Raw genomic sequence first — 13,425 nt, forward strand, 5'->3', positions numbered from 1 at the left:
ACAATCATTAATCCTGTAATTACCTGGGAGTGGTGGATGTGTGCTGGGGAGGGGTCGCTCCTGACTAAACATGGTGCCGCTGGCACGACTTGTTTTCATTTAGCTGATCATTTTCCAAAGCCTTCTGAGTGAAGTGACCTAATTCGGCGCTTGACACGGTGTTTGGCTGAATGGTTGCACGGGCGATTCTGGGTTGCCCAGTAGGTGAAACAAACTGGCCCGTGTAATCCCAACGAGTTGGGATTTGCCCAACGAAGGGCTGGTTAGCGCACTGCTTGAGATTTCTCCATCGTGTCGTTAAATGAATCTCTCCCCCCCACCCCGCCCTCCCAGCACACACACACACTTCTACGGCTTTATTCAAACCCGTCTTCTATTCTCTCATAATCGTAATATGCACCATTGCCTTTGATTTTTATTAATTAGGGTACCAACGAAGATAATGGAGGGTCGAAATAACAGATGACTCGATGGAACGAACTAGAGTCCAGAATTCCGCAAGAAGCTGGGGAGTCTCATGTACTTGCTTGCTACGAAGGGCAGAAATGGGTTAAACAACATTGTCACCGTTAATTGTTGGCATCAGATTAATACTGATCTTGATCGCATTATTAAACCAACCAGGGTGAGTCTGTATCTCAGGGAACTGCACATTGTTCCTCTCTCCTTTTTGACAATGGCCACTAGATCGCTGTAACGCAGTGTGTATTTCTCGAGGCAAAATACGGGGAGCCACTTTCAGCAATTCTCTGGACCCTGATTAAACTTCCTTTAAAAAAAAATAAAAACAATCTTCATTGTAAATCAGCTGGTGATCAAGTTGAAAGCGGTTTTTCTGCTGGAGTTTGGTTATTTTGGGCAATCAAGGAGGAAAAGCGTTCTCAATCAGGCAGGGCCGCTTTGAGGGGCGTGGAGGGGGGGACCCGTTAAAATTATTTGGCCACATTAAATCGTTCACTTATACAGAAGACGAATGCAGGACATTTCGCCACTCTTCACAGGTTCCCCTCACCCTCTGTATGTTTCAATTGAAAACCAATTAAAGGTTTCTATAAATCTGTTAGCACCCCTTTTGTGTGGGGCCCTCTGATGCATGCTATATTGCCCTTTAGATGCCTCTTCCTTTTTTTGTTTTACAATTGTTGTATCAATATAATGCTTCCTTTCTTTCTCTGTCTCTATAGATACAGATACACAAGGCAAACTAAAGGTTTCAACTGCTATTCAGCGCCTCCTCATTTGTCCCGGAGCCCTAACAGTGGTGCCTTTTCTTTCCTGGCTGCTTTTCCCTGCTTCTGGAGCAGCAGTTATGGTAGAAGCAGATGGCTACTGATTGGGTGAGCTTTGTGGCTTTAATACTGAATACTTTATGGAAAAGGACTTTATCATGCTTGGTTGGTCAGAGGCACAACGGGATGAGATTTATGACTAGAGAAAATAAATCTCTTTACGTTTCAGGCTCCTTCGCACCCTGTGTCAACTTGCTCTAGCAAAGCCAGGGCTGGAAAACCCCGCATCTTTCCCCTCCCCCCGTCTTTTCTCCCAAAGTTGAGCAAACGCCTGAAAACTTCAGGAATTCTCACTCACTGAAGCAGCTGCATCAGCTGCATCAGCTCTTAAGGCTGCGGTGGGAGGGAAAGTTAATTGCTAGCTAACAGGCTGCGGTGTCATAATGGTGGATCAAAATATGTTCAGAATTCAAGCTGATCCCCTAGGTGGGCTGGGATGCGGACCTGAAGATTACACGGTTATAAATCCACGCTGGGAGATTCTGATGGTGGCATCCTAATAAGCCACGCAATGCAGGGTGGCCACCAGGCTTTGCTCAAGGAGACTTTTGGGTCAGGCTGCTGGTGGCCTCCCCTCCCTGGCTGTAGAACACACCTACACTATGGGCGAGATTTTCAAAAGAACTCAGCGTTGGCCTCACTCTGCTCCCGCTGGAGTCAATGGGAGTTTTACTGTCATCTTCAATGGGACCAAATTTAGACCAAAGCCCAGTGCTTCTGACCGACACAGCTCTGTCAGTGTTCTGACTACACACAGCTAGGTACTTACATCCTTAAAGCATGACTCAATTTCTTTTATCTACCTATCTACCTACCTATCTATCTCCATATACCCCCTCTATCTATCTATCTATCTATGGTTTTACTGTTTCTACATGCTCATCACTTGTATCTAAGCACTGAAGACATTACCTGTGTCCCCAAATTGCACAAAAGACAGTGAAGGAACATGGTCCTTGGTCATGGTAAAGGTCCCATCTATATTACATGCTTTTAACAATGATTGGCGATAATGTAACCAGGGCCCTTGAGGTCATTGCGTTTCTAGGGCAGATGGACCTTTAGACACAGCAGGATTTAGCATAGACTCTGGCCTTAGAGGCACTTCCCCTTCAATTCCTCCCACACTCATTACCTCACATACTACTCCATTGTGGAGGCATTCCCCATATCAAAATATAAATTCTTGTTTAGCATTTTTAAAGCTGTTAACAAGCCAGGGATTTTTTTTTCACATTTCTCAAACTGTCCTTAGCATTTCTACCAGGTAAACATCGTAGGAACAGATTTTCAAAAGAAAACTAGTGATTTTGGATTCCTTAAATTTTGGTAGTCATTTTTGACACACATTAAAGGTACTTGATTTTCAGAAGGCAGATGTTTAGCATTTGCTGAAAATTCAAACTGTTCGACACCCAGAATAATAAATCACTTCTGAAAATCTCAGTCTGACATTTTCCCTCAATCGTTTTAAGATCATAATTAATAAACGTTTGGTAAACGCATTTTCCAGTCATGTCTCAATTATTTATTGAATGCTTTGGTGAATATACATTTCTGTAGATCTAAATAGTTCCTGAGCACTTGCTAAGCTTTTCTCAAGTCTGAAGCATGCTGGAAGCGTTTCATCGGAAGTTCAAGTGCAGTTGGGGGCTGGAGAAATAGCAGAGAGGAAAGGAGAAGGTGCCTATGGTTTGGATCTTTCTCTGTAGTTTTCTGTACATTGGAGTAGAGAGGGCTTTAATAAACCTGTATGAGGTATCTAAGGTGCCTTAGGTTTTTGTTGTTGGGACAGAGATTGTTTTATCTTTGTGGGAGTGAGTTATAGCAAAAGTCTGAGTCTGTGGAGAGTAAACTTTAGAGTCATGGTTTTTCAAATGAAAATTTGGAAAATCTTTCCAAATATCATTGACATATATGGCAGAATGGTGCCTAATGCGGGGAAGGGAAATATAAAAGGAATGGAAATGTGGGACTTGTCTTGGAGCTGAGTTGAGAAAAGGGGGAGGAAACTGTGTAGTGGGACTAGTCCTTCAGCAAGGCATCAAATTCAAGAAAAGCATTGGAGGTACTACTTAAAACATTTCCATAACTGTGTGTGGAACTGGTCAGTAAGTGTTCACTGAAATAATTCCTCTACACACATGTTGGTGAAGTGCTTATCAATATACTGGGGGATATTTAAATGGCCACTTGCTTAGTGGTAATGTTTCCCTAAGGCCCAGGTGGTGCATGGCTATAAGTACTTAACAGATACATGGAGGAATGTGTGGTATTTTGTCTCAAGTCACTTTCTTCCAAGATGTACCCATCCATTTTATGGGCTCATCTACGGTGTACTCTGTCCCTGAGATACTTACCTCAACTTTATGCATTCCCCCAAGTGATGACCATGCCTTTGTGAAAGACTATTCCCCCCACTGTGAGACACCAATCTAAACAAGAGATCTCTTCCTTTGATAAGACATCTGGGATACCATGTCAATGCCTTAGCCATCATCCAAACCACCCCCATTAAAGCAGCCATCAAGGACACCTACATCTCTCAGACATGCTTCCCACTCCCATGAAACAGAGAAGTGTATACGAGACTGCTGTCAGACAGACTGAAAGGGTTTGGCTACGGTGTTATGAGGATTTTGATGAACTGCTCTCTCCATCTCATTTTCATAAGAGCTGGACAGTGGAGCATGTTTGCTTACCCAGTGGTTAACTAAGACAGGGATTTAGATGAGACTGAGATGCCTGAGGCAAAACTCAAAACAAGATGGATGTGATGCTAGTCGGGTGAGGGGAAACATCCAGAAGAAGTGGAACATGTAAGGTCTGTTTCCTCTATTATAGGGGTTGGTGATTCTAAACTCTACGAGTCCTTTTGAACTTCTGGTTGCTCCTGGGTTTCTCAGGTAGCACCAAAAGCCTGAAGAGTCGTTTCCCACTGTATCCAAGAGGATGTGACCAAAGAAAGTTATCCATGTCTATTGTACCTCCAAATTAGACGCTGCTGCAATTTCTTCTCCATGGAGATTCCCTCAAGGAGCATTCAGAAACTTCAGCTGCAGCAGAATGAAACAGTCCATTTACTTAGCGGGGTGTGACGTGTGGATCACATTACACCTGTGTTCCATAGACTGCTCTGGCAACCAATTTGTTTCTGGATTCACTTCACTTGATTTTACTTGATAAAGCCTTATATTGTTTGTGTCCTGGTTATTTTAGATACCGCCTATTTCCTTAACCCCCCGCAGTATTTGAGATCAGTGAGCTACCCTACCTAAAAGTCCCCAGATTTGAATGATAGCAGATGAAGGCAGGACATAACCAAGTGGCAGGGCCTTGATCTAGAGCTTCCTTCCTATGTACTTCCAACAAACCCTGAAAAGCTTATATGTTCCCTCAGGCCTAGCATAAGTAAAAGGTATGGTTGAGGTGAGTTTCTTCTCTGGGTTTAGACTTTTCCCGGTGGCTATTTGTATTTAATTAGTGTAGTTCGTTATAAAAATGCATAGACATGATTGATGGGTGCATATTTTGTAAAAGGAATAGATACTTCCTCAGGCCTCCATTATTCTCACCCCACTGAAAAGAGAAGCAGCAAGATTTGAGGCAGCGTTTACCATTTGGAAGTGGGGAATCAAAAGCATCTTTTTCCCCTTCTTCCTGAAATATAAGTGGAGCAGGGAAGGCCTTTCAGGACCGGGTCTGAAAGATATGCCCTATCTCAACTGGGAATGCAGGAATAAATGGGTGAAATTCTATAGCCTATGTTATGCAGGAGATCAGAATAGGTGATCATAATGGTCCCTTCTGACTTTAAAATCTATTAATCTATGAAGAAAGATCTTTTTACTACAAGTTTGTATGCAGTAAATTGATCTGATTCTAAGGAATCTGGGGGTGGGGGGAGCATTATTTGACATGGCTAGGGATGGATTACCTGCCTATCTATCTAGCTTGCCTATCATACTCATCCCCATGGTAACTTTACATTGAAGAAAAATCTTTAATTGAATGTGACTTTTTTAAAGGATAAGTAATTTTTAGGTGGGCAAACTACATTAGAGAAAATAATCCATTTCACTTTACACAGACTTATTTTTCTGCTCTGCCTCTAATATGGCAGAGCAAAATCTTAGGGAAGCTCCTGATAATTCCTCTTTTACCTATTTCAACTACTTTTTCCTTCCTATGGGTAAGAACACACCCTATTATTATGATTTCATTTTCTATTAATTACTATATATATATATGAATGTATGTTTGTGTATTGATGTGGATGTGTGTATTTACTCCCTATACACACATATTGTCCATTTCCCATACCAGTGCCTGATATATTAAATAAAGTTTAATGCATATGACAATTAGTCAATAATAATAATGTGCTCATTTCAGCAATCCAGTGCCCTGTCGCTGTTCTTTTGCTCCCAGCTATATTATTTAGCAAATCAGTCCCGTTTAGTTCCACTTTATTGCCCAGTTGTCGTTTGAATTTATTATTAAATATCCTACCCAGTGTCCCCACGATTTAGGAATACCCTCCCCCTCCCCCGAAGATTTAACGTTAATTATGAGTCAAACAAGCAGGATCAAAAGCCTTACTGGGTTATCTGAATACCATCCTTCACTTGTTCGAATCTTTGACGGGAGTTTCTCGCTGTAAATGTGCCAGATAGAACTTCCCAAATCTTGAAAACCCGGCATAGAGTTTCCATTCGGATTTAGCTTTGCATTCAGGCTGTCACTGAGATGCCAGGGGTAGGGAATCGCACATATAGGGAACAACACGTGATCTGACAAAAGGAAGGAGATAGCTTGCCCAGCAAAGGAGCTGAGAAGTGGCTTGTGTGATCATTACAGTAACAACTGAGACAATATGTAGCGTGGGACTTTTTCCTGCTTCCTTAAAAGCTGGGGGTCTATCGATTAGTGCTTTATAGGGACAAAGGGCAATAAATCAGCCGGAGTGGGAACTAAAACACTCATGCCAACTAGCTGATTAGGAACTGAGATTCCCAAAATCCCATCAAAACCTAAATTTCAGCCAATCAGAATAGGGGGCTGGCTATTTGACATTGGCTACTGTAAAAAAAACAAATCCTCTTTCTTGTGAATGGCACATTTTTCATGTGGTGTGAAAAACAGTCACATGACTGATTCCCTAGCTGAAGAAGGCAATCGTGAATGCAAGCTTGAGGCTTCCAATAATAGCAACAGAACGCTGATTTCTCCCTAACAGTAGCTAAGAATACGATGGGGTGAAAGATGCTCTTCTCGCTGGGTTTGACTTGCAAATCTCTGCAGATAGTGGGGCTCTCACCTTCGTCGCCTCACACACAAACTGTGACGCCTAAATCTCAGTGAGGTAGTGGTTGAATTCTCCCTTGGAGGCACAAGTGCAAATGTCTCGCTGGTTCTGTACATCCCCCAATTTGTGGCGAGAGAGGGAGACAGTGAAAGAAGAGCACTAGACCTGTTCCAGCACTCTGTTCTCACTGCTACTTCTCAGCTCATTCCGCTGGCCGCCCGTTCTTTTACCTACCTTCAGACTAAAATAACAAGAGCCTGAAATCAATCCGAGGGGGAGCGTTTATATAGACACACCCACATTTCTTTCAATATTAAGTAATATATATTCCACATCTTGATTCTTCCCATGTGTGGACAAATCTGAATAATACACATACTCTGTGTGTGTGTGTGTGTGTGTGCGCGCGCGCGCACATCTTTATAGCACTCAGATATTTTGGAAGGTGGGTGAGCACCAAGGTAAAACAATACTGGCCTCACACTGCAGGAGGACAGATTCTAATGGAGACGGGTCTCTTTGACTAGGGTAGGTCCATGAAACTGACCACAGTGGTGTACTTTTCAGCTATCAAATCAGCACTTTCCCTTGTTAGTTAATTCGAGTTAATTAGCACTCAATTAATTCGAGTATAAACAGGCCCACAAATTAGTCTAGACAAACCTAAAAGGACTACCACGCCAGTACCCACACCTGACCATTCCCCATCCCCGAAACATACCTGGGGACTATAGTTTCTGTGCAGTACAAGCTAATTTATTAGAATTTAGACTATGCCAATGTGGAGTTTCTTGACTCTTTCGAAAACATCAGGGGTCAAATGAACCTCTCTGTCTCCTCTTAGCTTTAGCAAAGATTGTGTTATTTGTGGGGGTGGTTTTCAGATCTTCTTCATTTGTATTTTTGACGAATCTTGTCAATGTGTTTTTAACTGATTCCAGGTCATCTGTGCAAATCTTACCCTTATCACTACCTGGACTTAGAAGAGCACTTCCAAGAACCCAAAGTCATCTTTACAATTAACCAAAATCAATTTCCACTGCAAACGCACACAAGGTGTTTTTTACAGCTAGACACCAACATCCCCTTTTACTTCATTCCTCAGATCCCTTGGTGAGCATAGAAAAAACACCGTGGAAGGGAATACTTTCCTGAGCAGTGTGGTTTGGTGGTTAATGCAGGGGACTGGGAGTCAATAGACTTGCGTTGTTTTTCTGCTCTGCCACGGCTATTGCCTTGCTGAGTGAGCTTGTTCAAGTCACATGATGTCTCTCCGTGACTCAGTTTCCCCCTTTGTAAAATGGCGACAATGCTACCTACCTACCTTTCTAAGGCCCCGAAACAAGATTATGCGATGAAATGTGCTATAGATACTACTCTTTACTAGTGGGACTTTTATCTGTGTAGGGACTGCAGGATCAGCCCCAGGTAAATATTTATGAATGATTGTTGTTGCGCCAGTCCACTACAAAAAGCCACTGATTCCCAATCATGTAACCTAAACCATCAGTTTAAGTAGCCAGTGCTTCTATAGTTTACATCTTAATACGCTGAGTACAAAAAGCTTGGCATACTGTTCATTTAAAAGGATACTACCGTTTTCTTATTCAAACATTTCATCCTCCTTTAGTGCTTCTCCTTACCCTCCTCAATATCTACCCCCCGCAGCGGGCCATTTTACAGTGAGGAATTTGGGAAGGGCTTGGTTTGAATCATAGAAGACTCGGGTTGGAAGGGACCTCAGGAGGTCATCTAGTCCAACCCCCTGCTCAAAGCAGGACCAATCCCCATCTAAATCATCCCAGCCAGGGCTTTGTCAAGCCGGGCCTTAAAAACACTAGTAACACCCTTACTCACAGGAGCCCCGACAATTTCTAGCAGGAGTGATGCTTACTCACCATTCGTTGTGATGGGGTTGCTTTTCAGTGTTCTGAACTGATGACCTTCCCCTGATCATTTTCTCATGACCGCCTAACTGCGGAAACAAAGATAATCAACTCTTGGTGTAGAGTACAGCAGGATAAACTGGACGTTTCAGAGTGTTTCCTTGAAAGCTGTTAGTGAAATGCACCAAATTACCGGAATATAAATAGTCACTCTGACGCAGACATGCACACACAGATGTAGGTATGTCCTCTGCACACACACATGCGTACAGTATAAGCTGCATGCATTTGAAGTCATGAGTATAGATTTACAACTAAACTACACTAAAACTACTTTTGATTTGACCTATTCTGGCTGTCCCGGTTTTACTATAGGGCCTTATGGAGCGTCCCACTCCCTAACAGGCTCCGTTAAAGCTCTTCTTCTGTGGCAATAGATTAAAACACAGGCTATTGAATGTAGCCTTTTCAGTGTCAGAGTCGTACGTAGACTCAGCGATGATCAGCTACTCAACACACAGCCAGACTAGAGCTGGGTTGCCTTGAATGCTGCTAAAATGAGAACATTTGAAGACAATTCACAGCAAAGAATTTGTACTGTGAAAATCTAAACGCTGATTTTTGTATATACACGGTGGGATTCTTTACCTACCTTTTTTAAAATGGAGGTGATCCCCCTGCATTGTCAATACAGTTCATTGTCAATACAAGCTGTAATTGCTCTCACCTGAGTCGCAGCATAATACTTACAATACTGTTTTGAGAATCTTCTTCTTATTTCACTGATGTCTATTTAACATAAGGCCAAATTCGGCTACCTTCATTCTCAGGGATTACTCGACTGAGTAAAGTGAATAAAATTTGTCCTTGCAGGGACAATCTATGTCGTTCATTTTTACTCGACCCCTTTAAAAGAAGCTTTGTCATCTTAGATCTCTTCTCTAAGAAAACCAAGTTGCTTCTGTAGACTAAAAATCATGTCTGCTTTTATGCAACTCGTATGTTTTGCCATACATACTAGCCTGGTGCTAATTACAAAGTTTGAAATAAACTGAGCTTGGTGACCAAGGTGAGCTCGACTAAAAAGTGTTTCTGTAAATGAGGCATTTCCATATTTTTGCTTGTGTGCTGTTTCATTTGAGATACTGGATTCAAACTTTCTTTTAAAAGAGATCTTTCTAGCATGTTACTTGAGAGGCCCTGGTTCATTTTATATGTTGGTGATTCTTCACAGTGGGTGTCTGCAATTTCTCCGCCCAATTTTTGCAGGCCATATTTAGACTTTATGAGAAACTTGCTGCAGTAAATAATACAGGATCTCTCCCACCGTTTGTATGACTGACTAGGACTGAAAATTCACCTGCTGAGCTTCATAGTAACACTTAAATTATGCCCTATGGCAGGATGTGCGAAGGGAATTTAACCTCTCATATGATTTTGGTTGGATCAAATTTCTCCCACTTATGCAATTGGGCCCGATCCTGCTTCCATTGAAGTCATTAGGAGTTTTGCTACGAAACATAGGCGCGCTCCCCCACCTCAGTAATCTTGAAGCTTCTTTCCATCTAGTTTAGAAAAATAGCCATCTCTTAAATAAAAAAAAATCAAAATCTTAATTTTGGCTTTTTTCTGGACTAATGTACCAAATAACGTACAAAACTAAAGGCACAGTGTTTTTTTTGGGGGGGGTGGGGCGGGGAGGGGTTAGGGAAAGGGGACTGGCTTTGTTTTTAATGTTTTAATGGAAAACACAAACTTCAAAAGGGACCGGTTATGGGTATACAACTATTATTCTGTGAGGCTTAGATGAAGCTGTGGACGGGGCTTCACTTTTACAATCGCATTCGAAGCTGGATAAATGCACACAGATCTCTTACCAACCCCTTTTAGTGTCAGGGAATTTCGGTAACTCATACTGTCGAAGCAATTTCAAACTAGTTTATGCACCGTGAGGTCCCTTAAAATTCTCGCAAATAAAAACGTGTACATTTTCTCTTTCCCCTCTTAATGACGGTCATTTGGACAATTTAGATCACAAAGCAAGAACAGCATCATTTAAAACACAGGACAAAAATCTTAGAGGCAGGAATTAATGCCTAAATTGGGTTTACTCCCATAATTTTAATGTTATGTCAATCTCTGGTCCAGGAGAGGAAGGGTTTTGTGGAATTAATAAGATAAATGTTGAAAGCATGTTATATGCAGCCTTTAATCCTAATGTCAGAAAAATCGTAATTGTGGGGAGGATAAGTGAATTTGAAACCATTATCCAACCATTATCCAACTCCCTGATTGCAAACTCTTTCTATTCACCCCTGTGAAACGCTCTGTGTCTTTCTCTCTCTCTTTTCATCTACGCTGTGTTGGGAAGGATGGAGATCGGTGAGGAACTGGTAAACAGCCCGTTTTTGTTCTGAAGATGCCACCTGTATAGTGGCCATGCAGAAGGACTTTTTCTTTACACGTGAAAATGCAAAACTTATTGGGAACTTTTCCCAAAGCTTTGACAAAGGCAACGGGTTAAGGGTTTGTACCCGCTTCTGAAAGGAGAGCAATAATGTGACTCCAAAGAGTGGTTAGGCAGGGAAAGGGCGGGCTGCTTCACCGGACGGCTCAGCCTCCACAACCGCTGGCTCAGGTACGAGCCTAGCCTTTAGACGTCAATATGGGTCGGTGGCGTTTGAAAGCAGCCCCCTGGTGCCTTTTCTATGGACTGCGGTTCCCTGCGGAATCCTCGCCTCCAGGCGCTCACACCTAGGGCCATTCCTCTCGCTGCTGCGGCCACCCCGCCTCAAGCACCCTCCCTTCCCCGTCTCACCCTAGCGCAGGGAGCAGGGGCTTGCGGTTGCCCTTCAAGTTTGCTTTAGTTCTGCCTGGTCTTTTTTGTGTGGATTTTCCCCTTCTCATTTTAAAGTGGCTTATTGGATGGGGCTTTACGAGGCTTTACGGGTCCCCCTTCTCCAGGGCTCTTTTGTGTTAGGGGGGTGGGAAATAACCCAAGACAGGAGAGTTAGGTGTCACTAGTCAGAGGAGGGGCCGCTAAACACAACCAGAACCTAGTGGATGTAGTGTGTCTGGACGAGAATCCCTCAGGGAGTCTATTCCAGGCGAGGCACATTATCACCAAAGGTAATGGTCTAAAGGGGGCCTGAAGGGAGCTGGGGTTTAAGACGTTGCCTTCAGGAAGCCAGAGGCAGCAGAGAGAAGGGGGGAGGGAAAAGCAGTCCATGTTAAGCAGTCTAATCTCATTCTCTCTCTCTCTCTAACTTCCCCCAGGGGCTTTCACCTATGGCTGCGTTGTACCAAGCGGATCTGGGTTGGTTTCCCGACGGGACAAAGCCTTGTGAGAGAGAGCTCAGGGAGTCTCCTCGCCCCAGTGCTGAGAGGTCAGTGACAAAGCAGGGCGCTGTCCCATCAGAACCATCCTGCTCTCCCTGCGCCGCTGCGAGGGATGCAGGGAGGCGCAGGTCAGTGGGTGAGGAGTTGTCCTGGTCCCTTCTTTTTCTGCGTTCTCGGCCACACTGCGAGCCCAAAGCGGGGCAGAACCCCTTCCTGAGGTGACCCAAGGAGACCCTGAGGCGTCAACTTCCGACACTGCTATAAAACCAGAAGAGGAACATCCCTTCCCCCCCACCCCAAATTGCTATCACTACGCTCTCCTCATAACTTTTCAGACACCCTCCGGATGTGCAGAGCCTGGTCTAACACCGCCCCCCCTTGCTATTCCTTACTGCTAAAGTGTGTTTATTCAGAGGAAAGCCACTTGTTTATTCCAGGGCTAAAGAAGAAAGGTTCCAAGCAGCGAGGAAGCATCCAAATATGCCAGACGAAACGGGGGAAAATTTATTATATTTCATTTTAGAAAAACATTACATATAGCTTTCATGGTCTCTTTGCATCAGAAGAGAGAGTCTCCCAGGGGAAGGACCCTGAGTAAATTCAAGCTGGAGGAAACTGAATGCCAAGCCCATCTTACTGTGGGCAAGAGGTGCTTTTGGTTTCTAAAATTAAAGAAAGAACAACAGCAATAGACAACAGAATTGCCTATCACCTGGAAAGACACTTGCAAGCCAAGTAAGCGCCAAGGCTCTTCCTTGCATTGTAAGACCAAACCCCGTTGGCTGAAAAGTAACATTTCCGAAAGTCAGAGTCCTGTCTCGCTCGTTTTAGATCCCAAAGTTTAATAGTTGGTGGAATTCCACACAGGGCTTTAACGATCCAGAGGATAACTCCCCAGAAAGGGATCTTTGCTGAATAAACAAGAGGAGAAAAAATTCTGCAAGCGTACCCGGGGCCCAAAGCCAGGGAGTGGATTGTAAATACAGCGAGATACTTGCGAACAGGTGAAGACTATCTTCAGAGCAAATGGATTGTGTGCATCTAGACGGGTGGCTCTTGGGCCAGGATCATTTCTTATACGCTGGGTGGTTTAGCAATGAAATAAGAATGGCTACAGTAACACGGGCGGATCCAAATACACCCTCACCCAACCCAACCTGCTGTTAAACTTCGTCCTAGCCTAGTTAACAGCTGCAGAGTGATACCTGCTGACTGAGGAAGGGGGTTAAATTCTTCCCCTTAATCAAAGCAAGTATGGAGGCGTTTGCCCCCGCCAGGATCAGCATCTGTAAGGGGAGCGCAGTCTCACGGTGAAAGCCTCGAAGAGGAGACTTACATTGGGAATGGGCCTCCTTCTTCTGAGATCCAGGCTGCCGTTTGGCTAGAAATTCGTGTTGCCCACACATACAGAAGTCACCATAACATTTTAAAAAAGCCTGATGCAGGGGTTTTCATGCCACCCCTTTAAAATAAAAGGTTCCCCTTTTATCCGTAGGCCGCAAAAGGCGCGTTAGGAGGATGCTCTCAAAGCATCGGGCTCTGGGATCCCAAAGAAAAGGTTGGGGGGGGGGGCAGCACCTGCAGGTAGCGAGCAGGAAGGGGA

General features: G+C 43.7%; 1 long non-coding RNA gene across 1 annotated transcript; it reads left to right on the plus strand.

Annotated features, from left to right (window-relative positions):
* Positions 1 to 455: 455 nt before the first annotated feature.
* Positions 456 to 12,160, plus strand: LOC141985763 (uncharacterized). Its single transcript, XR_012639011.1, has 3 exons — positions 456 to 625; positions 1,185 to 1,337; positions 11,760 to 12,160. It is a non-coding gene; the product is annotated as an uncharacterized LOC141985763 (long non-coding RNA).
* Positions 12,161 to 13,425: the final 1,265 nt, after the last annotated feature.

The sequence above is a fragment of the Natator depressus genome, chromosome 4 (genome assembly GCF_965152275.1).
Source record: "Natator depressus isolate rNatDep1 chromosome 4, rNatDep2.hap1, whole genome shotgun sequence".
Lineage (NCBI taxonomy): Eukaryota > Metazoa > Chordata > Testudines > Cheloniidae > Natator > Natator depressus.